This window comes from Oryx dammah, unplaced genomic scaffold (assembly GCF_014754425.2).
Source record: "Oryx dammah isolate SB20612 unplaced genomic scaffold, SCBI_Odam_1.1 HiC_scaffold_21, whole genome shotgun sequence".
NCBI lineage: Eukaryota > Metazoa > Chordata > Mammalia > Artiodactyla > Bovidae > Oryx > Oryx dammah.
In genome coordinates this window covers 60,115,856-60,143,304 of record NW_024070205.1, presented here as the reverse complement: position 1 = coordinate 60,143,304, position 27,449 = coordinate 60,115,856, and positions in this window count along the sequence as shown.

The window sequence follows — 27,449 nt, the reverse complement described above, 5'->3', positions numbered from 1 at the left end:
TTCTATGACAGTAATAATGTAAAACATGCTTGCAAGTAATAAACATATTTATTAAATAGTCCTCCATTCAAGTTAGGTATATATACATACAAACACACATTTTATTGGACAGATTAAGTGTCCACAGCCTGCGTATTCATACACAATATGATATGTATTCACATCCCCTTTAAATCGTGCAACTATAACAACGCAATGACATTTAAAGCATGTTCTTACTTAAATATATATTGTTAAATGTACAGTTCTTGGGGCTTTCCAGGGTGCTAGTTGTAAAAAACCTGCCTGCCAATTCATAAGATGTAAGAGACTCAGGTACGATCCCTGGGTCTGGAAGATCCCTTGGAGGAGGGCATAGCAACCTACTCCAGTATTCTTGCCTGGAGAATCCTGTGAACAGAGGAGCCTGGTGGGCTACGGTCCATAGGGTCATAAAGAGTCAGACACAACTGAAGAGACTTAACACACACGTGTACACGTTCTTTACCAATATTGAAATGAGTGTTTTTTAGGGGAAAGGAACAAGCATGCATCTTAATTTCCACTGAAGCTCTGCTTTAAGCTTTCCTAGGAAAACCATATTAAAATCACATATACTAGCTTTCCAATGTAGTAAATATACATATTTCATATCTTTATCTTCTAAAAGGGCTGGAGGTATGTCCATATTTCTTTTTCCACATGGTTTTCACAGCTTTAAATTCTGACATCTATTATTAAATTTCTTTCTTTGATGTGGGTCTTCAAACTTAAAAAAAGAGAGTATAAAGCAATCTCTTCCTTTTTTTCCTGCCAAATAGACATTTTTCTAACTTAAATATTTTTTATATCCTTAACTACAAGTTTCTGTCATTTTTTTCATCCATGTTCAAAACTGTGAAATGAGAAGATATATTTGGTTTTAAGAAATAAAATGATGAAACTTTGTAAATATCAATGGCCTTCAAGTCTCGTGCTGAAATATGGATGCCATATGTATTCTGATAGAGTCTCAGGAAAAACATCAGATGCCAGAATAGCGATCTTCACATTATGCATATGGGGAAATTAAGGCACAGAACTAAATTGCCTGTCCAGCAGCTCAGAAAGGCTGTATCTACAAGCACAAACTGATTGAGAGGGAGCCAAATAATTTAATACAAATCATTTTTCAAAATAACTCTCCTTTTACTTTAGTAATATTTTTCTAACCTTTCATTTTTATACACAGCTGAATTCTCTGCCAAAAATGGAACATCAATTCAAATATCATTATCTTAAATTTACAATAATTTTTATAGCTTGGGCAGAATTTTACCTTCATATATCTATGAAGAAAAAAGTCTGTAAGTAAATTAACAGCAAAAAAAAATCTGCATGTTTTGAGGATGTTTAACTACACACATAAAATAGCTTTATGGGCTGTTGCTGATTTAGAAACAACCATTTCATTACAAACAAATTAATAAGCAAATCATTTAAAGTTTATTTTTTAAAAATTGTCCTATCTACCTCTACCAGAATGCTTTGTAAATTTAACCCCAGTTCTGCATGTTTAATTTTATTTATCTCTATCTCCCCACTTTTCCCCATTATACCGTAATTGCTATGATGGCCCCCAGAATTATTTTCCTTTTCAGTATAAAACATTTGAAATTTTGTTTTCTAAATTATAATACTCTGGCAACCACTGAGCAGTCTCCAACATTACAGTTTTATCTTTTTGTGAATGTCATATACAGTTGATCCTTGAACACACAGCAGTTAGGGGCACAAATCCCCTACCCAATTGAAAATTCATTTATAACTTTACAGTTATCCTTTCATATTCATGGTCTGCTCCTCAAGTTCAGCGAACGGTGGATCATGTAGCAAATATTCAGTGAAAAATACACGTATATGTGGACCAGTGCAGTTCAAACCTGTGTTGTCCAAAGGTCAACTGTAAATGGTACCATATAGAATGTAATCTTTGGAATCAGGCTCCTTCATTCAGCATAGAGACTCATCCAAATTGTTGTATGAATCAATGGTTTCTTCCTCTATAATACTGTGCAGTGTTCCATTGTGTGGATATAACACAGATCATTACACCATTTACCCTTAAAAACATTATTTCCAGTTTTGAATAGACCTTCCATAAACAGTCATGTACAGGTTTTTGTGTAAACATATGTCTACATTTCTCTAAGTTAAAAACCCAGAAATGGGATTTCTGCATATGGCAGGTGTATGCTTAATCTTATAAAGAGAGGCCAAATTGCTTTTGAGAGTGACTCTGTCACTTTGCATTTCTACCAGCAATGAATGCCAAGTTCCAACTGCTCCATATCCTCATCTGCACTTAGTATTGTCAGAATTTTAAAAATTATCCATTCTAATAGATGTGCAGTAGATCTTAAAAAGGTTTTAATATGCACATCTCTAATGACTAATGACAGTGAACATCTTTTTGTGTGCTTATATCCAGTCTGTATATTAAGTGAAATGTCTATTCAAGTCTTTGTCCTATTTTAAAAATTAGGTTGTTTTTACACACTCAGTTATGAGAGGTTTTTTTTTTTTTTTTTTTTACTTACTCTTGACACAAAAGCTTTGTCAGATATGGGTTTTGCAATTTCCCTCCTCAGAATGGAGTTTGTCTTTTCATGTTCCCAATGTTAAATTGGGAGACCAAAAGTGTTAAATTGGGAGACCAAAAGTTTTAAATTTTGATAAAGGCTGATTCATCAACTCTTTATTTTATGGATTATATACTTAAACAAATGGTGTCATGCCTGAGAATTTTTTGCCTAACCTCATATCATAAAGATGCTTTCATATGTCATCTTTTAAAAAGTTTATAGTTTTGTATTTTACTTGGTATTTGGCAAATTTTGAGTCTTTTATTAATCAGGCATGAAGTTTAGGTCAAGATTCTTTTTTTTTTGCTTATTGATGTTCTTCGCTTGCTCTAATATCATTTGCTGAGCAGATCATTTTATTTTTATACCACTGTCCAAATCCATCAGCTGTAGATGCTCTCTTTTAGTCCCTGGACAACTGTCTGTTCTTTTGCCTGTACTGTACTGTCTTGATTACTGTAGTGATATAAGAAGTCTTAAAATCATGAAGTGTAATTCATATGAGCTTTTTCCTTCTTTTTACACCTTATTTTATGGTAATTCTTTTGTCTTTCCACAAAATTTTGAGAATCAGTTTGCTTATATTTACTAAAAAAATCCTGCTGGAAATGTTACTGAAACTTCAATAAATCTATTGATCTAATTGAGGAGATGATTTTCTTTCTATCAGTTTTATCTATTATAGAAAGTGTAGACATCTCCATCATCCACAAATTGTGGATTTGTCCATTTCTCTTCTCAGTTTAGTTAGTTTTTGCTTCATGTATTTTGAAGCCTAGTTTTTGAGTTCATACAAATTTAGAATTGTTACATCTTATTGGTGAATTCATCTTATTGTTATGTACTTCTTTATTCCTGATATTTTACTTTTCAGTTTTGGGGGAGTGGTTCTAAAGTTTCCTTTATCTCATTAAGGTAGCTGCTTCAACTTTCTTTTAATGATTAGCGTTTGCATAGAACATCTTTTTCTATCTGTTTACTTTTAATCTACTTATATCACCATATTAGAAGGGAGTTACTTATGGGAAATACAGAGCAGAGTTGTGTTTTCTTTGACTTCTTTTTGATTATGTATTTTATTTATTTCATTTAGATGACTTATGTCTAATATATTTATTGATGCATTTGCATTTATATCTCCCAATCTGCTACTTGGTTTCTATTTGCTCTCTTTTTTAATTCAGGTATCAGTCAGTTTCTAAGGAGAAACTTGGATTACTTGAGCATTTTTTAGCGTTCTATTTTATCTATTGCATTTTTTATTATCTCGTATAATTTTGTAGTGGTTGCTCTTCACCTCTCATAGTCTATTCAGAATCATATTTACCACTTCAAGTGGAACATGGAAACCTTACCATATTATAGTTCCCTTTATCATTCTCCATTATATTATAGTTACCTTATATGTAGGGGCTTCCCTGGTGGCTTAGAGGGTAAAGTGTCTGCCTGCAATGTGGGAGACCCGGGTTCAGTCCCTGAGTTTGGAAGATCCTCTGGAGAAGGAAACGACAACCCACTCCAGTACTCTTCAGAGCCTGGGAGGCTGCAGTGCACGGGGTCGCCAAGTGTCGGACCTGACTGAGCGACTTCACTTTACCTTATATGTGCATTGAAAATTCCATCATTCAGTGTTAAAGTTTTGCTTTCAACCGTCAAACATATTTTAAAGAACTCAGGGGGGAAGAGTAGTCTACAGTGTATATCCAATATCTACTATTTCTTTTGCTCTTCTTTCATCCTTCATGTTTCAAGTTTCCTTCTAGTATTAACTTCCTCCTATCTGAAGAACTTTCCATAAAAGTTATTTTGGAACTGGCTTGAAGGCAGCAAATTCTTAGTTATCCTTCATCTGAAGATGTCTTTATTTCTCCTTCATTTCTATGCAGCAGTTTTTTCTGGATATAGAATTCTGGGTTGGAGGTGCTTTTCAGTAATTTTAACATGTTGTGTCACTTCCTCCTGCCTTCTGTAGTTTTTAATGAGAAATCCATAGTTGTTCAAATTGTCTTTTCCCAATAAAATTGAATATTTTAACTCTGGCCAATTTCAAGATTTTTTGTGCACTTATTTTTGTAGCATTTTGATGATGATGTGTCTGAACACAGATATGTTTAAGTTTATTCTGTTTGGTTTTCACTAAACTTCCTGAATCTATAAACTATTTTCCTTCCCCATCGAGGGAAGTTTGGGGCCATTATTTCTTCAAAAAATTATTTGTGCTACATTATTTTTTTCCTCCTTCTAGAACTTCAAGGACACAAATGTTAGACTTTTTTGTTTTTTTCATCTCATAGTTTTGTAAAGCTCTCTGTATTCCCTGTCCCATGAATCTCTCTTTATTCCCTGTCCCCAAACATTTTTCTTCTTTGTTAACCAGTAAGATAATTTCTATTGGCCTACTTTCAAGTTTATTGACTCTCAGTCTTTCATTTCCATTTTGCTATTGTGTTGATCCAGTAAGATTTTTATTATGAGTTTTGTACTTTTTAGTTTTAAAATTTGCATTGAATTCTTCTTTATATTTCCAATTTATTTGTTAAGACTTCCCATTTTCGCATTTGTTTCAAGAGTGTTTGTGATTGCTTGAGTATATTTTAAGAAACAGCTTCTATGAGTCTCTGTCAGATAACACCAACATGTGTATATATTCCTACTGTTGGCATCTATTGATTGTCTTTTCAATGAAATTGGGGTTCTTTATATGCCAAGTAATTTGGGGTAATATATTGGACAGTTTTGATGTGATATTATGATATTACGTATCTTGTTTATATCCTATGGATTATGTAATATTTTGGTTAACAGACAATCAAACTAGGTGAGGTTCAGTTCACAAATTCCTAATTGTCTTTTGTGGGCTAGGGTTCCAGTGTTAGGTCAATTTTCAAAGCCTTACAGTGCTATTCAGATTTTTCCTATGCATGTGCCATGGCATGGCCATTAGACATAATGGGCAGTGGTTTATCCATTTAATTCACCAAAGCTTTGATACAATAAATTAGATATGTGTACAGCAGCTCAAGGATGAACCCAGGAGGACACAAACATCTTTATGGGGTCATTTCCCAAGCCCTCAGTTTACAGCATAATCTCTGATATTTTTATTTCCTTGGGCTCCCATTTTCAGACCTTTATCTGTAAATTCTTGGCTTTAGTTATGTTATTCAGCTGCTTGAACAGAGAGAGAAAAAACAATGTGCACGTGCTCCATCATCTTGGGAGCACTCATGTGAGAAGGCTCCCCTCTTTCAGACGTTCGGCTCCTGTCACTACCACTGCTGATGATGGAACTGCTTCGGGCCTGAATACAAGCAAATGAAGAAAAGAAAAAAATCCTCCCCTTGATTTTTGCCACTCTGCAACCAGAACTAGAGGCCTTCTCCTGGAGCTCTCTCTGTCTGAGCTCTTGTGCCCACGGTCTGGGTTTCAACTCCAATAAGGTTAGGACAGGAGATACTAGAAGGGGAATAATGGTAAACCCACCATCAGTTTAGGAGTTCTTTCAATTCTGATCTACTTCCCTAATCCACCTGCTACTGTTTGCTTTTCAGTATCCTCACATGATTCCATGAATTCTGTTCAGGTTTTATAGCTGAATTCAGTGGGAGACACAAGGTGGAGTGTGCCTATTCCATTTTATCTGGAACCAAAATGCTGCTAATTTTTTTTTAAATTATGAAATGACTGCATCAAACACACTGAAAAATACAGAAAATATATGTGAAGTTTAAAGAATAATATTAATAAATACCAGTGTACCTTTACCTATGAGAAAAACTTGAGGATACTAACTAGTCCCTGAGAATCTCACTGTGTATCTGTCCTATGTTTATATTTCTCTTTCATAGAGGTAATCAGTACCTCGACCTCAGAGGAATCATTCTTTTACATCTTTCATAATTTTGTCACTTAAATATATAACCCTGAACAATATACTATTTAGCTTTTCTATATCATATAAAACTTTTAATGTATATACAAAAATAGGCACAGAAAAGTATATAAAGTATATACAGAAAATTACACAGATCATGTGCAACTTAATTATGCTTCCAGCTCCTTGTCACCACCAACATTTATACTGTAATAAACATTCTTGCACACCTGTCATTATGGACAATGAGGGAAGTCATCAAGGAACAGACCAGAAACAAATGTGCCACACGGTGTTTCACAGCATGTACTATGCCTGCACTGGCTACACCAGTCTAGAGTCCCACTAACCATATGTGAGGAGTCTCCAATCTCAGTTTTTGCCAAGACCTGGCATCATACAATTCCAATTTCACGTTTCTACCTAATTCATGCTGTTAGAATCTGCATTTCTATTGTTGTTAATGAGTTTGAACACTTTTAACTATGCTTGCTAACTCTTTAGGTGTCCTCCTCTATAAATTGCCTGATCATAACTACCTATCTTTACAATTGAGATTGCTGTCTTCTTCTTTGTAACTCTGATGAGTTATTTTTACAACCTAGATACTAATCTCTCATCTTATTCAGTTCAGTTCAGGCGCTCAGTCGTGTCCGACTCTTTGCAACCTCATGAATCACAGCACGTGAGGCCTCCCTGTCCATCACCAACTCCTGGAGTTCACTCAAACTCACGTCCATCGAGTCAGTGATGCCATCCAGCCATCTCATCCTCTGTCATCCCCTTCTCCTCCTGCCCCCAATCCCTCCCAGCATCAGAGTCTTTTCAAATGAGTCAACTCTTCACATGAGGTGGCCAAAGTACTGGAGTTTCAACTTTGGCATCATTCCTTCCAAAGAACACCCAGGGCTGATCTCCTTTAGAATGGACTGGTTGGATATCCTTGCAGTCCAAGGGACTCTCAAGAGTCTTCTCCAACACCACAGTTCAAAAGCATCAATTCTTCAGCGCTCAGCTTTCTTCACAGTCCAACTTTCGCATCCATGCATGACTACTGGAAAAACCATAGCCTTGACTAGACGGACCTTTGTTGGCAAAGTAATGTCTCTGCTTTTGAATATGCTATCTAGGTTGGTCATAACTTTTCTTCCAAGGAGTAAGGGTCTTTTAATTTCATGGCTGCAGTTACCATCTGCAGTGATTTTGGAGCCCCAAAAAGTAAAGTCTGACACTGTTTCCACTGTTTCCCCATCTATTTGCCATGAAGTGATGGGACCGGATGCCATGATCTTAGTTTTCTGAATGTTGAGCTTTAAGCTAATTTTTTCACTCTCCACTTTCATCAAGAGGCTTTTTAGTTCCTCTTCAGTTTCTGCCATAAGGATGGTGTCGTCTGCATATCTGAGGTGACTGATATTTCTCCTGGCAATCTTGATTCCAGCTTGTGCTTCTTCCAGCCCAGCGTTTCTCCTGATGTACACTGCATATAAGTTAAATAAGCAGGGTGACAATTTACAGCCTTGACGTACTCCTTTTCCTATTTGGAACCAGTCTGTTGTTCCATGTCCAGTTCTAACTGTTGCTTCCTGACCTCATCTTATTAGACACCACTAATTGTTTTATTGTATTAATTAAGCATTAATTTTATTTATTTTTGTTGCTGAACATAGGAGTTTGAATGTTTAATGTCACATGCACGCATGCTCAGTTGTGTCTAACTCTTTGTGACTCTGTGGACTGTAGCCCATCAGGTTCTTCTGTCCATGGAATTCTCCAGGCAAGAATATTGGAGTAGGATGCCATTTCCTATTCCAGGGCTTCTTCCTCACCTAGAGATCAAACCCATATCTCTTGCATGAAATTTTAATATGTAAAATAATCAATTTTTGTCTTAAATTATCTTTTTGATGTTTTAAAAAATATTTTTCTATCTCTAGGTCACAAAGATATTCTCCTGTTTTCTTCTACTATTTTTATAGTTTTATCTTCTACATTTATCTCTGTAATACACCTAGAAATTATCTATGTAAAAGGTTTAGGAAGGGATCCAGTTTTATATTTTTCCATGTAGTAAGCATTTTCTAAAAGTCACATAAAATGCAATCTGTCCTTTCACCATTAATTTTTTGAGGCTGCTTTAATAAGTATTAATTTTTTATAATTTAAGTTCTCTGTGCTTTTATTTTGTACTATTGGTCTCTCATCTGTTTGAAATACTCAAAAGAAGTTATTGAATAAATACATTTTTATTTCACAAAATTATGAATAATTTTATGAAACTATGGACTTTACAAAAGTATGAGTTATAATTTTACCAAAGTATGGGTATTTTAATGGTAATTTTATAAAGGTATGAAGAGTTCTAGGCGATCCTTATTCCTGCATATTCGTTTTGGATTTGCTTATCATATTTATCCTTGTATTTCCTATTATGGAACATCATGTCTGGGACAAAATCGGTCAAAGGACACATTTTAACACAAAGATATTATCAAATTACAACTATATAGGCATATAAAAATGTGCTAAGTGAGCACAGAAGAGAAAGACCAAATGCGGGATGAGAGAAACTGGATTTGAACCAATTCTGGCTTAAGCACAAAGAGTTCAGTTCTAAAGGCAAATAGGTGAACATATAGCCACTGGAATATAGTCCATTTATATAATTCTCTAGCAAATCTGCTTTGCCATCTGTCTTAGTCTCTAAATAACTTAGAGTTCAAGAGTTTACAGGGGGTTGCACTCAAGCTCAACTTTTTGGTAAATGGTTACGGGGCACTGAACCCACACTCCAAAAAACTAACAAACAAAACACTGTTGATTTCCTGTCCACTGTAATTCATCTCTCTCTACAATTGCCATGACAGTCTCTGATTACTGATATTATTATCCCCAGAAGATGGTTCATGGAAATTCTCATCCCCTGCTAGGCTGTCCCAGTTTTATAAAGTGAAAATCTGGTCAGCTTACTCTACAGGGGAAAAAAAGGCCACCAGGAAAAAAAAAAAAAAGGCTGTTTAAAAAAGATAGCAGCTGCTACGATGTAGCATTAATGCAGACACAGCAGAGTGAAGGCAGGATGTCTGTTTTGTGGTTTTGCTTGTCTTTTTTCTCCTTACTCCTTTAGTGACAATATCACTAGAGAGTTAATGGAAGCACTGTCGTGGAATTTTCTGAACAACAAAATGGTTTCTCTCCCTAACTGTTTCAAATGCAATGCATTCTCCTTCCAAAGAAGCAGAATTTTGCAGCATTCTTTCTGTTCCTAAATTCATCTCCATCTCCCAGTACCCTTTCCAAATAAGGTACATTTATATCACGTTTAAACAAGCAAAATGAAATCAAGTAACACAATCTTAATTAGGATTTTATGAATTCTGAATTTGTGACCAATATAGTTATTAATCTGTACCAACAGTGTGTATTGCTTACACATTATTGTAAATAATATTAAACTACTATCAAAAAACTTGTTTCATGCACCTTAATTACTTTGGGTGCACCCATTAATATTTGGGAGCCAGAAGAAACCATTTTATCTAATATTCATCTTGCAGAGAAGAAACCTAAAACTCAGAAAAGGGGGCAGAGACTTCCTGTAATCATTTAAAAAGCCACCTAAATATTTTTACTAAGCAAGTTTCCACTAGCTTCATCCAAATATGCTTCCAAATGTGAACTGCATTCACGTTTTTTTAACATATTTGTTAATGTTTTACTTGACTTTAATCAGACAAATCCTTCTAACTTCAGTATCCCATTTGTAACACCAACATCATTTACTCTCTACTTTTTATTTAGTTGAGGAAATATTTAACATACTAATCTATAATTATGTGACAGTAAAAAACTAAATAAAGTTGGAAAGTAGATTATTAAGGAGTATGAGATGTGAATTCAGCATCAAGAGGAAATTAGAATTCTCCAATATACTCTCATTTATATTAAATGTATTCAATGGAAGGACTATTTTGCAAAGATAAAAAGCATTGCTGATCCATTATTACTGAACATACACTAGGATAATTATTGCCTTTTAATATACTCTCTTTCTACCTTAAAACAATTGAACCTACAGATAAAAAATAAATATTAATTGAAGCTGAGGTCGTTCTGTATTGAGCCACAGGGAAATTCCCTAAAACACAACATAAAAGAAAAAACAAGCATAAATTAAACTGGCAAAGTTCAAATGCTTCTACTTTTATGTCTATTAAATGCTTCTTAAGATAAGCATGAGAAAAGTTGCTAAAGGAAATCTTACTAAAAATTATTTGGAGTGAACCAGTTCCTAAATAAACTCATTTTTTCCAAACATATATCATATTTTTTTAATTAAAGAATGATACTCTCCAGATATATGAAGACTATAAAAAGCAGATGCAGGTCATTCTCAAAACAAGTTCAAAGCTTGGTAGCTTATCAAATATGGAATTCTCCTCTGAAAAAAATTAATTGTAAGTAATGAGTATCCTTAGCACTGGAAAGTCATTTTTCAAAGATAGTAATAGATGTAAATCACATTTCTTCTGTCCATGAATTGCCACAAAACTTCTCTGGGTCCTTTTCCAATACTGTATGGAAGTGACAGGGGAAATGGAAGTGGATCTAGGGCTTTGAGGGGAAAGAGAGGAGTCATAACCACATCAAAAGAGACGTTAAAAAATCAAGAGCAAAAGAAATCTCCCTATTTATCTAGGTTTCCCATCATTATAGCAAAACCTGCCACCATCTTCCCCACCACAAAAAAAAAGTCAGGGATTAAATCTGCCACATAGGTTAAGCAAAAGAATACCTGACCCTAATTATAATCTAATGTTAAGAAAGCCAGATGGGCACTACACAAACATATGAAAGGAGAATAAAAAGTTATGGACACATTCAAGCAAACGTTTCAAGGGGAATGAAGATTTACTGCATAAATCTAATAGGAAAGATGTTTGTGAACCATCTGGTAACTGACTTATATAGCCCCATACATTAGCAACTGTTGTCATGCTTTTAAAGTACAGAATTTCAAAACTGTGCTGAAGCCTTTTGAATGCAGGGAGCTTGCAGGAAGGGATTAAAAAAAAAAGTCCTAAAGAAAAGGCTTGCACTTGAGTTTTAAATAAAATTCTGAATAGTGTTTTCGAGGTTAATATAAGCACTGTCTCTATCACACCCTTATTCAGCCCTTACAACCACCTTATGGGAGGGCAGGGGGGCATTATGATAACGGCCATTTTACAGATGACATAACTGAGATTCAGACAGTTTCAGTGACTTTCACAAGGTTACCTGGGTGCTGGTTGCAGAGTCCGGATTGCAAATTCCTAGAAGTCTTCATTTCCTTCGACTATTTTTAGGCTTTGAATCAGAATATGAGGTTTATTGGCTGTGAGAGGTGTCCACTTTCTTTTTGTTTACCAGACTGCTCATGAACTAGTATTGGCTTGTTGAACAGAGGCACGGAGGAATCCCAGGGCCAGGCACGCACTGTGTCTCTCCTGGGAGAACAGTGAATGCTTGTTGAACGAATAAATTAAGAAAGAATAAAGCAGATGTGGTTTAGATGTACAGAATGGAACACTACTCAGTCATGAAAAAGCATGCAATAATGCCATTTGCAGCAATATGGATGAACCCAGAGACTATCATACGAAGTGAAGTAAGTTAGAAAAACAAATATCTTAAAATATCACTTATATATGGAATCTAAAAAAATGATACAAATGAACTTATTTGCAAAACAGAGATAAGACTCACAGTCGTAGAGAAGAAGCTTATGGTTAACAAACAGGACTGGGGGTGGAATAAATTAGGAGTTTGGGATTAACATATACATACTATTACATATAAAATAGGTAAACAACAAGGACCTACTGTATAGCACAGTGAACTATAGTCAATATCTTGTGTGTGTGTGTAATATATGCATATACAACTGACTCATCTTCTGTACACTCGAGACTAACACAACATTGTAAATTAGCTATAATTCAGTGAAAAAAGAGAAAGGAATGTCAAGCAATTCCTAGTATCTAGAAAATACTCAGTAACATGATAGATGCTGGAATAAAGGAATAAAAAATAGATTTTTGTCTCAATAAGACAAACAAAACGGAAAGCACAAGGTCCAAGTTATTAGAAATAAACTGTTCCATGCCAAGCATAAGTACTAGGGCTCAGAAAAAGTTACGGTTTCAGTTTACTTGGAAATAATTAACTGATTAATGATACAGAAAAGAGGAAGGGGAATAAAAATGGCCTTTAAATAGATAAAAATATTAATAAAGCCAAAGCAAAATATGAGCACTTTAACAAGTAGCATTAAAAATGACTTTGGTAAAACTGAGAATATGTGCGTTGTGCTAAGTCACTTCAGTCATGTCCAACTCTTTGCAACCCTATGGACTGCAGCCTGCTAGACTCCTCTGTCTGGAAGAGTAATCTTGCCTGGGATTCTCCAGGCAAGAATACTGCAGTAGGTAGCCATGCCTTCCTCCAGGTGATCTTCCCAACCCAGGGATCGAACCTGTGTCTCTTATGTATCCTGCGTTGGCAGGTGGGTTCTTTACCATCTTTAGCACCACCTGGGAAGCCCAAAATTGAGAATATGTTTCCTTTAACTTTAATTTCTAAGATGACATAATAAGAAATTTAATAACGTTCACACTCTGTCAGATGCCGAAGAGTCCCAGAGGGAAAATACGTATTACTTTTCACTATGTCTTTTAGAGAGTCACAATTTTGAAATCATTGTCTAGATAAAACTAATGATATTTGAAAGTGGATGTCTATATTGACTAAGATCTACCTCTTCCCTAACTTAAACTCTATACAGATGACTGTCAATATGCTAAGACCATGGCTGACCCAGAAGCATGCTCAATTTCCTTAAGCTCAATTTGTTTCTAGGATGCACTGTTTGATGTGCTTTTCACGGCACCCTTATTTCTAACAAAAAGTTCAAAAAGGCAGGTTACAGAAAGGCGTCAGCAGTGACTAGACAGAGAGATTTCACTGCTTCTAAATCGTCACAAAGCTTAGACTTAGTCCAGCCAAGTGGATGGAAAGTTGAAGCTTGACGGCTCACCCATTTGGGTTCTTTGGACTTTGTCATGGCTTCCTGCTCCAACCTGAGGTCCCTACAGTATGAGGCTTCATCAAAAGCAGGTAGAACAATGAGCTGCTTCTCTGCCACAAATATATGCCCCCATCATCCCCTTCGCCCTGTGGTAGCACCATGAGGATTCTGGGGCTGGCTTGTCAGAGCACTCCATTGCGGATAGTTATCATGAAGAATATCACTGCAAATGAGAATAGATGTCCCACACCTCTCTGGAATAGTAATTTCTTAATTCTCATTCAAATCCAGCAGGCAGGACAATATAACTCGATCTCAATTGGCCATGTGGTCCTGACGGCGTCCTGCTAATGGGCTGTTCACTTAATTTATGTAATTTAAAAAAATTAAATAGTCCTATTTTAAATCCCCACTGCAGTCCTTCAGCTCAAAAGCACACATTTAAAAGTTACAGTGTCTTTCTAAATCAGCATTACCAAACTTCTTACCTTGTTGACTATGCTCTCCTAAAGTTTTACCTTTTCTTGGCTCCCCTTCTGGTTTGTGAGAAATAATTCCGAATCCCATTCACAAGTCACTTAATGCTTCAGGAAACGAGGGTTGCCAATTTGGTTTTAGACTGAAACACAAATCTGTTGCTTTATGAATATAAAGTAAGTATCCAGCTTGCTGAGTTATGGTATATTTGCAAAGAGTACTACCTTAGTAGGGCAAAAGCAGTGTTCAAAAGTGAACCAAATAAAATTCACTCTTTGATAACGATTCTAGAAAACAATTCACAAAACACTTCCTTGACAGCCTACTGTGTCCAATGTATTGCCCCCACTACTGGTAACTTTATTTTTTTTTTTTAATCAACTTCTTTTTTTTTTTTAACATTTTTGAAGGTTTTTCTTTGATTAATTAATTCTTTAATGAATATAGTTGAGTATGAGTATAGTTTAATGAGTATAGTTGCTTTACAATGCTGTGTTAGCATCTTCTGTATAGCAAAATGAATTGGCTATACATATATCCCCTCCCTTTCGGACTTCCCTCCCATTTAAGACACCATAGGCAACCCACTCCAGTGTTCTTGCCTGGAGAATCCCAGGGACGGGGGAGCCTGGTGGGCTGCCGTCTATGGGGTCGCACAGAGTTGGACACGACTGAAGTGACTTAGCAGCAGCAGCAGCAGCAGCAGTGTATTAAACAGAGTTCCCTGTGCTATATAGTATGTTCCCATCAGTTGTCTATTTTATACATAGTATCTGTACTATGTATGTGTCAATCCCAATCTCCCAATTCTTCCCACATCCCCTTTCTCCCCTTGGGGTCCGTACATTTGTTCTCTACCTTTGTGTCTCTATATCAGCTTTGCAGACAAGGTCATCTATACCACTTCTCCAGAGTCCAAATATATGTGTTAATACATAATATTTGTTTTTCCTTCTGACTTACTTCACTCTGCATGACATTCTCCAGGTCCAAAAAAAAAAAAAAAAAAGAAAGAAATTAACATAAAATCAATATCTTTATCCTAGTCTGTGTATATAGTGGCTGCCTGAACCTTCCTGTGGCTTCCCTTGGATTCAAGGCCTAGAGCAACCACACGGACACTAAGAAAGCTTCTTAGAAAGCTTCTTCTCTCACTGGCTGTCAAAATCCTTGCTCTGAGGGCTCAGCAATATCTGGAACTCCTCTCGGTTTTCTCCAGTCTAGAACAGCACGTCTCTCTCTGGAATCTTTCATCAAGGATTTGGAGAGAAATGGACATTACGTCTCAGAACATATTTGAAGGCACATTCACTACTTTCTATATAGGAGACTGATTTCATTGTAGTGAGGTTCACAGTTACTTTATTTCAGTTTATAAAGTATTTTCTGATAAATTAGCTACACCTTGGGTGACAATCACACAGTACAGTAGTTCACAAGCAGGCTTTTTTATGGTTTGTTCTTTTTGTTTGTGTTTTTGCTTTTGAGGTATGGGGCATAGGATGACGTTAAATGATGCTGGATTCACCTAATCCCCTCCCCTCAGTTCTTAATGGGTCCCTGGAACAAAGGGAAAATCAACCACTACATTCTGAAGTCTGAGTAGTCCAAGTGGAAGGAGAAAAACGTGGCTAGATGACTTGTGTTCAGAGCAGATTTCCAGAAGGCATCAGGAGGCATGACAGAAAGAGAGAGTCTGACCCATTTAAATACAAAAGTGAATATGTAATTTGTGTGTGTTCATTTAATATGTGTTAGTCTAATCATGTAAAGAGATACATACTATTAACAGCTATATACAAGACTATCTGAATATATATAATACATACCCAGGATACATTAAGTATTAGGTCTATAAAGATGCGTGTGAAGAGGACTATGAGCCAGAGCTGCTCAGGCTGCTTCTGAGGCTGTCCAGGCCGAGGGCCAAGGCGGGGGATGCTGAAGGGAAGTGAGAGCCCATGCAACCACTGACCCGAGGGGCTATGCTTTATCTATTCTGTCCACTGAAGTCCCAAGTTTCCAAGTCAGATTTTGTTGGGGAGAGAGAGGTCTGATTCTTCCTCAGTACCTTGCCAGTCTGATCTGTCATTGCTTTCAACAGGTACACGCTATCTTTGCTTCATACATTGATCTTCACATGGCCCTCCTCTCTCCTCTGATAAAACAATGTTTATTCCCAATTTTATTTCTTTCCCCCATCCAACTACTGCTCCTTCTTTAAAGCCAAAGTCAGGCCCCACCTCCCATGTCAACCTCTTCCTAGAAATTCCAGTTTGTAACCACCTTTCTCCCTTTTCTTAATTCCTTTTCCTCTATTCGACCTTTGAATTAACGCTGTTGATTTCTGAAGATATATTCCATTTCTTCTAACTCATTTTCAGTTTTGAATTGACAGACTAAAGCCAGTATGGATGATCTCCGAAAAAGACTGTCCCCTTAGGCATGAACAACTGGCAGAACACACGTCAAATCCTTTTTCTTCTCCCCATTCCAGTTAACCTGAGCCTGACCCTTGACCCACTCCATTTTATATCTCACCCAAGGCAGGGCACTGTCCCCTGCCTACAGGGTCTCCTGCAGCCGGAACAAGGAACCGTCCCTCTTTATACCTCACTGGTCAGGGCTAAGACAGCCCCAGGTCTCCCAATCCTCTCGGCTGGCTAACATAAGAATACTTTAGTAGTCAAAGTTGGAAGACATTCACATAAACTGATGGTTACAATCTCATATTTTAAATTCCGTCTAAAACATAGTCATATAGGAAGACTACTGAATGGCAAAACATGTAAAAAATAAAAGTTAGGCCATATCTGGATACAAAAAACTGTAATAAAAAATTGGCAACACCTACATCATCCATGAATAAGTGCTGTGAAAAAGTCTTTAAAAGCTTCTTCACCACCACCTCTTCAATAAATATGTATTATCAGAAGAATCCATTTAACAGCTAAAAACTATTATTCAATTTAAAAACAGTGTTTTGTTTTTCTACTTAATTACTAGATCACCAGGATCTATGGGTGTAAAAACCAGGGGTTCTTTTTGTTACTGTCTACTCACAACCCTTTAAGAAGGTACCGTTTTCTCCATTTTTCAGATTAGAAAACTGAGGGTCCAGTTTAGAAAACTGAGGGTCCACGTTTGTCATCACTGAGTAGTCAGAAAGACTTGAACTTAGTTTTGGCTCACTTCAAAGCCCAGTATTCCCACAGGGCCACTTTGACCAACTGAATACAATGTTTCATGTATACAGTATTTCAGCTACCTTTCAGTTAAGTAAGCTTTCCTGAAATAGTCCAATTGCTATATATTACATTCTTACTATGGAAAAAAATACCTTCTAAGTTTCAAGGAGCTGAGTTCAAATTTTAATTTTGAACTATCAGAACAGAATCACGTTTAACTCTGAAATTTGCTATCCTAATTCAGGTCTAACTTAGGTCAGAAAAAAAGGGGAAGACTTACTCTTATTTCTCAAATAAGCTGTTGCTTTTATTAAAAGATACTGTATGCTTTAATACCTCCTGGCATGTACTTGAAATTGTTTTAAAAAATAGAAAATGTTTATTTTTAAATAATTATATATATAATACTATGATTCTGCTTATGGAACCCTCTATTTTTCCATCTGCTAACATAACTGACCTGTTCATAAGTGTCTTTCAATTTTTTGTTATATACAGAAATGCCCACCCACTTCCTTTGAATGGCTGATTTTTCCTCTCTGAATACATAATAATATATTTATCCTCTTTGAACTGTATTAAAAAAGAGATACCTAAACACATTCCTATCACTCCACAGAACTTTTACATGAAAAGTCTAGAAAACACTCTTTCAGTGCTGCAGAAGGAATATTTTCCCCATTTAGAAATGTTAGTTTTCAGTCTCCTGTTGAAAAATGGAGTTAAATCTTGGATGCAGTGAAGTTCTATTCACGTTGAATAGTCATTATTATGGTGCCTTCTCTGCCTGATTGGTTAAAGAAGACAACACAATTTGTAATTGATTCTTCTTACCACTGAACAACTAATTTTGTCTTCCAAAAAAAGCTCTAGGGTTTATTAACTGTGCAATCACAATTTACTGAGGTCCTTTCATCAAATTAGCCCTGCAACAATGCAATTTTTCCCTTATTTTGCTTCTATTTCAAGAAGGGCTTTCTACTATGGCTCTTATTAAGACAGACAGTCACTCTCTTCTAATTTAGGTGTTTTTCTCATGGCAACAATTCAGTATTACAGCTGAAGGATTTTTTTTGTAACCCAATTCTTGGCTTCCTTTTTCTTATTTCCTATTTCCTACAATGTCATAAAATGAGTTATCTCCAAATTGGAGCAACCAGTCCTTCTCCCAAGGAATATGCTCTCTTGTTCTTCAGAAACAGGAATTTCAGTTTAGGAATAATCTACTCAGTTTCTTTGGCTAGCCCCTCTTTTCTTTGTTTTGCTTATTCACTTATTTCACACTTAGCTCTACAGACTCAAACTTCAATAAAATGATTACATCATTAAATTTTTAAGGGTTCTTTTCCTACAGAATCCCCAAGCAGGATGACTTTACTACATTTTATCTTTCTCTGATTTACTTACAGGAGTATGGGATTCATAAGGACCCTCATCAATAGCTATATAGAAACCTGCTTCTACATCACCAAAGAAATGATCTAGTTCCTAGCACCCAACTTAACACTGGCCCCTCAAAGGCACAGCCAGTATCTCAAATGCCACACACGTGGGTGAATGGGAATCCAGAAATAGAGCCCTGGAGATCAATAGATGTGGCTGAGAAAGCGTTTGCATTCTCAGGGGTAGAGCTCACTGTGTTTCTAAGTGGATCAGAGATATGATCCGCAGCCACCGTGAATGGAACGGAAACTAGATGCCATCAGAGGGAGATGCGCGTCCTAATGAGGTGAGGTAATGTGGCAAGAATAGAGTCAGGGAAGGAAGTGCGGCCCCGAGGAGTCTCAAAATCAGCTCATACTTGCATCCCGACCCTCAGAAGAGTGAGAAGAGCCACAAGGCAGAATTGCAGAGTTTCAAACCTTTGTATAAGAGAGGAGTCAACTTTTACTTCCTCTGCTTATTCATGAAAGTTACACATTGAGTACTCCAAGAGGTAGCACAGCATGTTTTCCTAGGAATGGTGAGAGAAACATTGCTGACATCTTTCTACTGTGGAAAGTGGGAGGCGGAGGTCAAAGTGCTGACTCTCCACACAGAGAGATATCCACTGGAGGTGGCCTGACACGTGCTCTAACTGGACACCTCTGAGAAGATTGCTGAAGCATGGATTTCAAGCCCAAATGCCTGGGAAACAGTCAACGCAGAGGGATTTTGCACATGCTAGGCACACTGTAGCAGCCTTTTCACGTAGACAGCAATTCAGCAAGTCTGTCAATCAAAGGTCCAGAGGCGGACAGACCACAGACGTCCACTTCTGACCTTGCTGGGCCACCAGGACAAGGGGGAAAGAAACTGGCTGACAGTAGAAACTTTTCTCAGTGAAGAAGAATGACATAAAATTATCATTAAAAGGAACTCCTCTACTCCGGCCTCCTCTGCAAATCCACAGTGACACCATCCCATGCATTCACCTCAATCTCCAGACGGCCAATGAGATGCTGTTAAAGAAAAAGACAATTCTTGCGGCACTCCTTTTAGAAGCAGACATTCATAGTTTTGTTTATAGTTTTATGTTTGTTTCCCAACAGTATTTCTCATTAGGTAGGCCATCTCATATATCCATTGGCTTTGCTTTCTTGGTAAACCAATTCTTAATATATTAGAAGTTAATTCTAGGTGAATTTATTTAGGTGAGGTTATTTAAGTCTAATAATTATTTTATTGTGCATAGAAAGTGGAAGAAAAAGATGACAAGGTCTCTTTTTGAGGCTAGACTTGACAATATTGTGCTTAGTTGCTCAGCTGTGTCTGACTCTTTGCAACCCCATGGACTGTGGCCCACCAGGCTTCTCTGTCCATGGGATTCTCCAGGCAAAAATACTGGAGAGGGTTGTCATTTCCTTCTCCAGGGGATCTTCCCGACCCAGGGATTGAACCCGAGTCTCCTGCATTGCAGGCAGATTCCTTACTGTCTGAGCCACCAGGGAAGCATATTAGATAGACTCTAACATGGAGATAGCCCAGCATGTAGATGGAATAAAATTAATTTTATCTCTGCATGAGATTCATGTGATAAAGTGAGTTTACCTACTTGAGGATTTATTGATTTGGAGACTTTTTTTTTTTTATAAAGTCCTATAGCACTTTTCCCTTGAGAATAAACTTTTATAGATTATGGGTCTAAAATCTTTTATTGATATCCAACTATAAGCAATGAGTTGGAAATGTAAAACAGAGTAAAAGTAGAATCCCAACTTTATTCTCCAGGAGTTCATGAGGAGCAGTCTTACACATAATTGGGTATTTATGATATAATAAATGATGTACCCCCATCACTGTTCCTGTTGGGCTGGAAAGAACAAAATCAGAGCTCTACAGTGAATATTTACTGGGGATTTCCAATGGACAGAAGAATGTACTTAGCCACATACAACTCTCTCTGCCTCCACGCTGAAAGTGTCCTTCATTTTTCAGTTGGACACATGGATGCATCAACTTGAGATATATAGTCTGTGATATCAAGACCCAACCTACGGGAGTCTTGCCTTGATGAAATACACATGAATCAGTTTTCAAAATGAATATATATTCACATGTGCACACACACACACACACACACACACAGTGTGTCTGTGTCCCTCTTACAGCATGCTTCTGTTGCATGTCTGCATTCTCAGTATATAAACAGATCATTTGCTTTACTACCCATTTCCAAATCTTAGAGTAATAACTTCTAGGAAAGAAGAAATAATAAAGAATGATTACACAACCTTATTTGGGCAAAAAGCTAACATATGGGTATCAAGGCCAAAAATATGGATTTCAAGATAAAACATATGGATGCCCATATGGAAAAAAAGGTTTCCTGGCCGGAAACTCTGCTGTTGCATTTTTTATGCCTATATGTGTGGGTTTTCTTTTTTTTTGCCTTCTGCCGAATAACACTGTCTGCCGACAGATTCAAATGTTATAAATTCACACACAAATTTCACAAAATGCTCCACTGTTATCAACTTTATTAGATTTTTTTTTTTATTCTCTTAATCCTTTCATCACTTACTAGCTCAACAAGTAATGGATTTTTAGTAAAACGGTGAGGCTTATTACAATCGATCCTGGGACTGAATCTTTTCTTGATGCTTAACTAATGAAACTTATTTTTCTTCAAAACCTCAATAAAGAAAACCCTTCCCTTCACACACACATGTATGCTCATTCATGCACACACACAATAGGTGGCGCCCTTACGATCCTGCCTCTGTTTTGGGTAGCCATCAGACAGTTGGCATCAGACATTTATAGGTTCTATTCTGGAGAGTAATACCCCACAGAAATGGCAAAACATGGTCAATTAGGACAGGGGTCCCCAACTTCCAAGCCATAGACAGGTACCTCTTATCAGATCAGCAATGGCATTAGATTAGAAATAAAGTGCAAAATAGATGTAACACGCTTGAATCATCCTGAAACCGTCCTCTCCACCTCCATCCATGGAAAAATTGTCTTCCCCGAAATCAGTCCCTGGTGCAAAAAGTTAGGGATTGCTGATAAGAGATGAACTCTTAAGAAAGTTTCCATCTTTATCTCTTAAATTGTATTCATGGAGAACTTTCTTCTTTTAAGGGATAGAGGAAACAGAGGTATCAAGAGAAAACTGCAGACTTTTGAGAAAACATGTCCTTTAATGTGGTACCTTTAAGTCACTGGATTCTCTGTGAGCAGATATTTAAATCTGAAGTATCACATACTTTACAAAAGAAAACATTCTTTTGTGAAGAACGTTCACTGTGCCCCTTTTGGCATGCAGATAACTAGAACAAACATTTAAATTCTAGTCTTAGGTTACTTCTGGGGCAAGTATGTTATCAGATAGGATGCACCCACCAAGAGCCCTTCTGACTGCAGATCTGGCTGTGTTGCAGCTTCCCAGGGGAGGGGCATACTTTCTGATTTGGGATCCCTGGAGCTCTAGGTTTCAAGAGCATCACCTTCTATTCTGAAGGTTCCTAAAGGGGTGTATACATCACCTCCAACAGAGGAATTAAAACTAGCTTTTATCCCACAGAAAGAATATCATGATGGAGTTGATCTGCAGTATTCAAAGTTATAAGGTACTATTTAAGTTCTTTCCAGTCTATTTAAGGAGGCAAAAGTGGGTATTGGGGCTTCAGATTATCCAAACTTCAGTCTGTTGGATTCTCTCTGAATCCAATTTTACCACTGGTATCAAAGGCAAAGAAAATAAGGAGAAACTAAAACTAAACTCATTAAAGGGTGAAGCAGGGGCAAGCTGATCTATTGCGATCAACACAGCCCTGTTCTCACAACACTTTTACAGTATTCAGCTATTACAGCAATTACGGCCAGCACATCTGAATCATTAAATCGTCCTCTCCACTACCTGCCTGGCTAGGTGTATCTAGACCCAGAACAAAAGCCAACTCTTTAAGTTCATATAACACAATGTTTTAAGGTAATTTTCTTTTAACAAAAGGTCACGATTGTCCATCATTAACCACATTCAGTGTCTGTCTTCGAGAATACTATCCAAATTCCTTAGCTGGGCATTGACGACAATTCACAAGTTGGTCTCAAGCTACTCTTCCTGGTGGCTCAGCGGTAAAGAATACACCTGAAATGCAGGAGATAGAGGAGACTCGAGTTCGATCCCTGGGTTGGGAATATCCCTGGAGGAGGAAATTGTAACTCACTCCTGTATTCTTGCCTGGGAAATCCCATGGACGGAGGAGCCTGGTGGGTTACAGTCCATGGGGTCACAAAGAGTTAGACATGACTGAGCATGCACCCACAAGGCTACCCTTTCCAATTCTGATATTTTATATATATATATGGGAGAAGGCAATGGCACCTCACTCCAGTACTCTTGCCCGGAAAATCCCATGGACAGAGGAGCCTGGTAGGCTGCAGCCATGGGGTCGCTAAGAGTTGGACACGACTGAGTGACTTCACTTTCACTTTTCACTTTCACGCGTTGGAGAAGGAAATGGCAACCCACTCCAGTATTCTTGCCTGGAGAATCCCAGGGATGGGGGAGCTTGGTGGGCTGCCGTCTACGGGGTTGCACAGAGTCGGACACGACTGAAGCAACTTAGCAGCATATATATAAATATATATATATATATATATAAAATACACACACACACCCCACATTTAACAAACTATTTGCTATTTCTTGTAAAAACAAATACACATCTAGCTTCCAAGTCTGTGTTCCTTTGACTCTTCCCTCCTAGAATATTTCTTCCCATTCATTTTCCTTCTTTAAGCAGCACTGATTAAGTAATCAATTTGCCAAGCAATGTCACGGATAACGGAAACATATTGGCAAACAAGCAGAAACAGCTCTTGAATTCAGGACGCTTACAATCTACTCCATATCTAAACCAACCCCGAGGCTCAGCAAGAATTCCCCAATGTCTTCCTGATGCTTCAGCTAAGAAGTAGTAACCACCCCAATTCTCTCCATCAAATCAGACTAAAATTCCACGGTGACCAACAGAGTGCCAGGGCCTGACATACAATGAACTTTCAAGATAAACCTTGAAGGGATGATGTTACAGTTAAAGAAACATTCAACTCCTTTTTTTTTTTTTTTTTCCAGCTGAGTGCATCATTTGTCCAAAGCACCGGGTCTAGCAAGTGGAAAGCCAGTAACAATCCTTATTTAATTGTGAATGTGAATGAAATGAAAGTGAAAGTCACTCAGTCATGTCTGACTCTGCGACCCCATGGACTACAGTCCGTGGAATTCTCTAGGCCAGCATACTGAAGTTGGTAGCCTTTCCCCTCTCCAGGGGATCTTTCCAACCCAGGTCTCCTAGGTCTCCCACACTGCAGGCAGATTCTCTACCAGCTGAGCCACAGGGAAGCCTAAGAATACTGGAGTGGGTAGCCTATCCCTTTTCCAGGGGATCTTCCTGACCCAGGGATCGAACCCGGTCTCCAGCATTGCAGGCGGATTCTTTACCAACTGAGCTATAAGTGAATGTGAATAGGACAGAGTTACTTTCCTCAGGGAGCTTGCAATCACCATAGAGATGATCAAAAGAGGCAAGAAATATGGAATGAGGGAGGTGGGAGGGGGTTTCAGGACAGCGGGACACAGGTACACCTGAGGCTAATTCATGTAAATGTATGGCAAAAACCACCACAATATTGTAAAGTAATTAGCTTCTAATTAAAATAAAGAAAAAAGAAAAAGAAATACGGAATGAACTATCGGGAAAATGATGATGGCAAGGAAAGCTGATTGCTGTAAAGGAGAATAAATGTAAACGTCTGTTTTAGTGACTGCTCCTCAAAGGATAGGAAGGAAGCCTGCTTTGTGATTACTTAGGGAATACAATACATCTAATTGAAAGAATCGAAACTAATTTGAAATTATTTTCTAAATGCAAAGTAATGTTCAATTCAATTAAAAGAGATGCTGTGATTTGGATCGGAGTCCATACAACACATTATTCAATGATTCTGGAAAGGCTTTTCCAAAATGCATGTTGGCTTGAGTTTCTGGAAATGCTGATCTCCAGACCTGAAACAGAAGCAAGCAATTTTCATGACGTTTACACCGTGGATTTTGCCCATCCCTAATCCTGAGTGCCAAATTGAGTATTCTGCTCTGATTTGATTATTACCTATGTTATGCCTGACTGTGGATCATCTTACAAAAGCTGTAACTAAGGGTCAGATCAGTAAACTCAGACCTGGCAGTGAATTTCATTTCACAGACTCAGGAACCACAGGATACAGATGCCTTAAAGCCAGTGGTCAATTTCTCTTTTAAAGGTCTTAACTCCCCGAGTCAGGTCATCTGTCCTGTAAATATTCTGAGAAAGCCTCAATCAATGAGGCACATGCAAAAGGAACCAAGGCAGCCAGTCCATGTAGTAGCCTGAGTGAATCAACTATATTTACACAGAGCCTCAATCAGATGCTTCAGGAGAGTGGCTGTGTTTATTTCCCTTGCTTGCCTATGATCTCTTTATTAAGTTTGCTGTCTTTACAGAGGAACTGACAGGCTATCACTTAAAGGCTATCTCCTTCCCCTCCTAGCTTAAAATCTTATTTTTAGGAGGAAGAAAAGATGAGGGAGCTGGAGACTGGGGAAAGAGGCGGGGGGAGGGGGGAGAGAGCTATTACTTGCCAAACCTGCACATGTGCACCAGAGAACACGGTCAAGTGGTCAGAAGCAGCACTGATGTTAATTAGCAATGAAATGAGGAATGAACCAGCATTAGCCCTGAGACTAATCAATGGGAAAATCACTCCAAGCCGCAGCTTAATGAAGTAGTATACAGCTGTTTATTTTTAGCCAGTTTATCCAGACCAAAAAAAAAAAAAAGAGAGAGAGAGAAATCTCCAGTAATTATTAGGAAAAAATCTTGCTAAAGTATATTTTTTCAAAGCCAGGGTACAGCTCTGATTTATGTATTTATAGTATAAATCCTATTCTGTGTTGTTTGTTGTTTAGTGACCAAGTCATGTCCAACTCTTTGTGACGCTATGGACTGTAGCCTCACCAGGCTTCTCTGCCCATGGGATTTCCCGGGCAAGAATGCTGGAGTGGGTTGCCATTTCCTTCTCCATGGGGATCTTCCTGAGCCCGGGATCGAACCCACATCTCTTACATCTTCTGCATCGGCAGGTGGATTCTTCACCACTGCTCCAAGTAATAGAAAAATAAAAACTTGCTAAAGTATATTTTTTCAAAGCCAGGGTACAGCTCTGATTTATGTATTTATAGTATAAATCCTATTCTTACTTCTTTCAATTAATAGGACAAACCAAAAAATTAGATGGGTATAAACACCTGTACCATATCAGAAATACACTTTTAAAAATCTTAACATAGATATTCATACCCATTTTGATTTGTAAAACACATAAACAAACAAAACACACACCATTTTCCTGGAGATGTAAAACTGCTGCAATTTTTGTGTAAGTGGATTATGGAAAAAAATGCTATTAAGAGGAAATAGGATTCTTCTCTCATTTCTTTGAAAGGTGAGGGAAATCACTTAGAAAGTATTTTTGCTTGTTTTCCACTTTAAAAAAATATGACTGGCATCTACCTATGAGCAAGGCCACAAAGCCTAATAATTAATATCTATTGGAGGTTTTGGATAGAAGTACATCGTGATATATATGGGGATCAAAAACTAGAAGGACAATTAGGAGGGGGAATCTTTATCATTTTATCAGGATGGTGAGAAAACAGATTAGTCAGTTTAAACAGACTAAGTCTCTCTTTGAGAATTTCTTCCTTGGCTCTAATTGAAAGATAAAATTTTCCTCTGAAGGATACAAATGTTCTTACCTTAGCAAGTTCCAAATAAATAAAAGGGACTTCTCAAATGAGAAAGTCTTATTCACCATTCTGGGAACAAACTTAGAGTCCACTTTCCTCCTAATGATGGAGATATTACTAAAGGTCCAAATACTGACTCTAGCCAGACAGACTTGAATTAAAATATCATTTCGTGGGGGGATGGTTTGGGGAAGGAAAAGGGAAGAGAGGAACCAGAAGAGCTCCTCTGCCATGACTCTTTTTCCCCTTCTTTTTTCTCCCTCTTTCTTCTATCTAGTAATTTGATAAGTGGTAGTACCCCCCATGATACAGGAAAATTACTGCTTGCAAAATATGTCCAAGTAGAAATCAGGACTTAACTCTAAAGGCCTATTAGGTCTCCTTTCCTTGTCTTTAACTAGAGTTTCAAAACCCTAAGTAAGAGATGGAGCTTCTCATTTTACCCATTCTTCCAAGTCCAAGTGTCAACAATGACTTTGTTGATCCCTTATAGTTTCCAATGGGTAAGAATATACAAATAATTTTTTTTAACATAATGCCAAGTCTAGTGAAATGAATACACATTCTCTCATTCTCTTCCAAAGAGAGTCTACGCAAACCTTCACAAATACCTGAAAAAAATCAAGCTCTATTTCAACAGATCCAGGCTTAGGTTTGAAGCTATTAGTTGGGAAGAAAGGGAAGCGCCCATTACTGGAAGCACCTTCTGACACTTAGCCTGAGCCTCACTGTTCGGGGCCACTGCAATTTTTTAAGCACGCTTTCCATCCAATGAAGCATCTTAAGAAAACAAAAACAAAAACAAAACAACAAACCGGCTGCTAAATACAAACCTGGGAAACAACAGCCCTCAGGTAATCCCCTTTATAGGATGATTTGATAGCTCAAGAAAACGGAGACAAAGCACCGGGCCCTAGGACACCAACAGCTGGTTTGGAAATTGCCGCAGATTGTTAGGGGGACC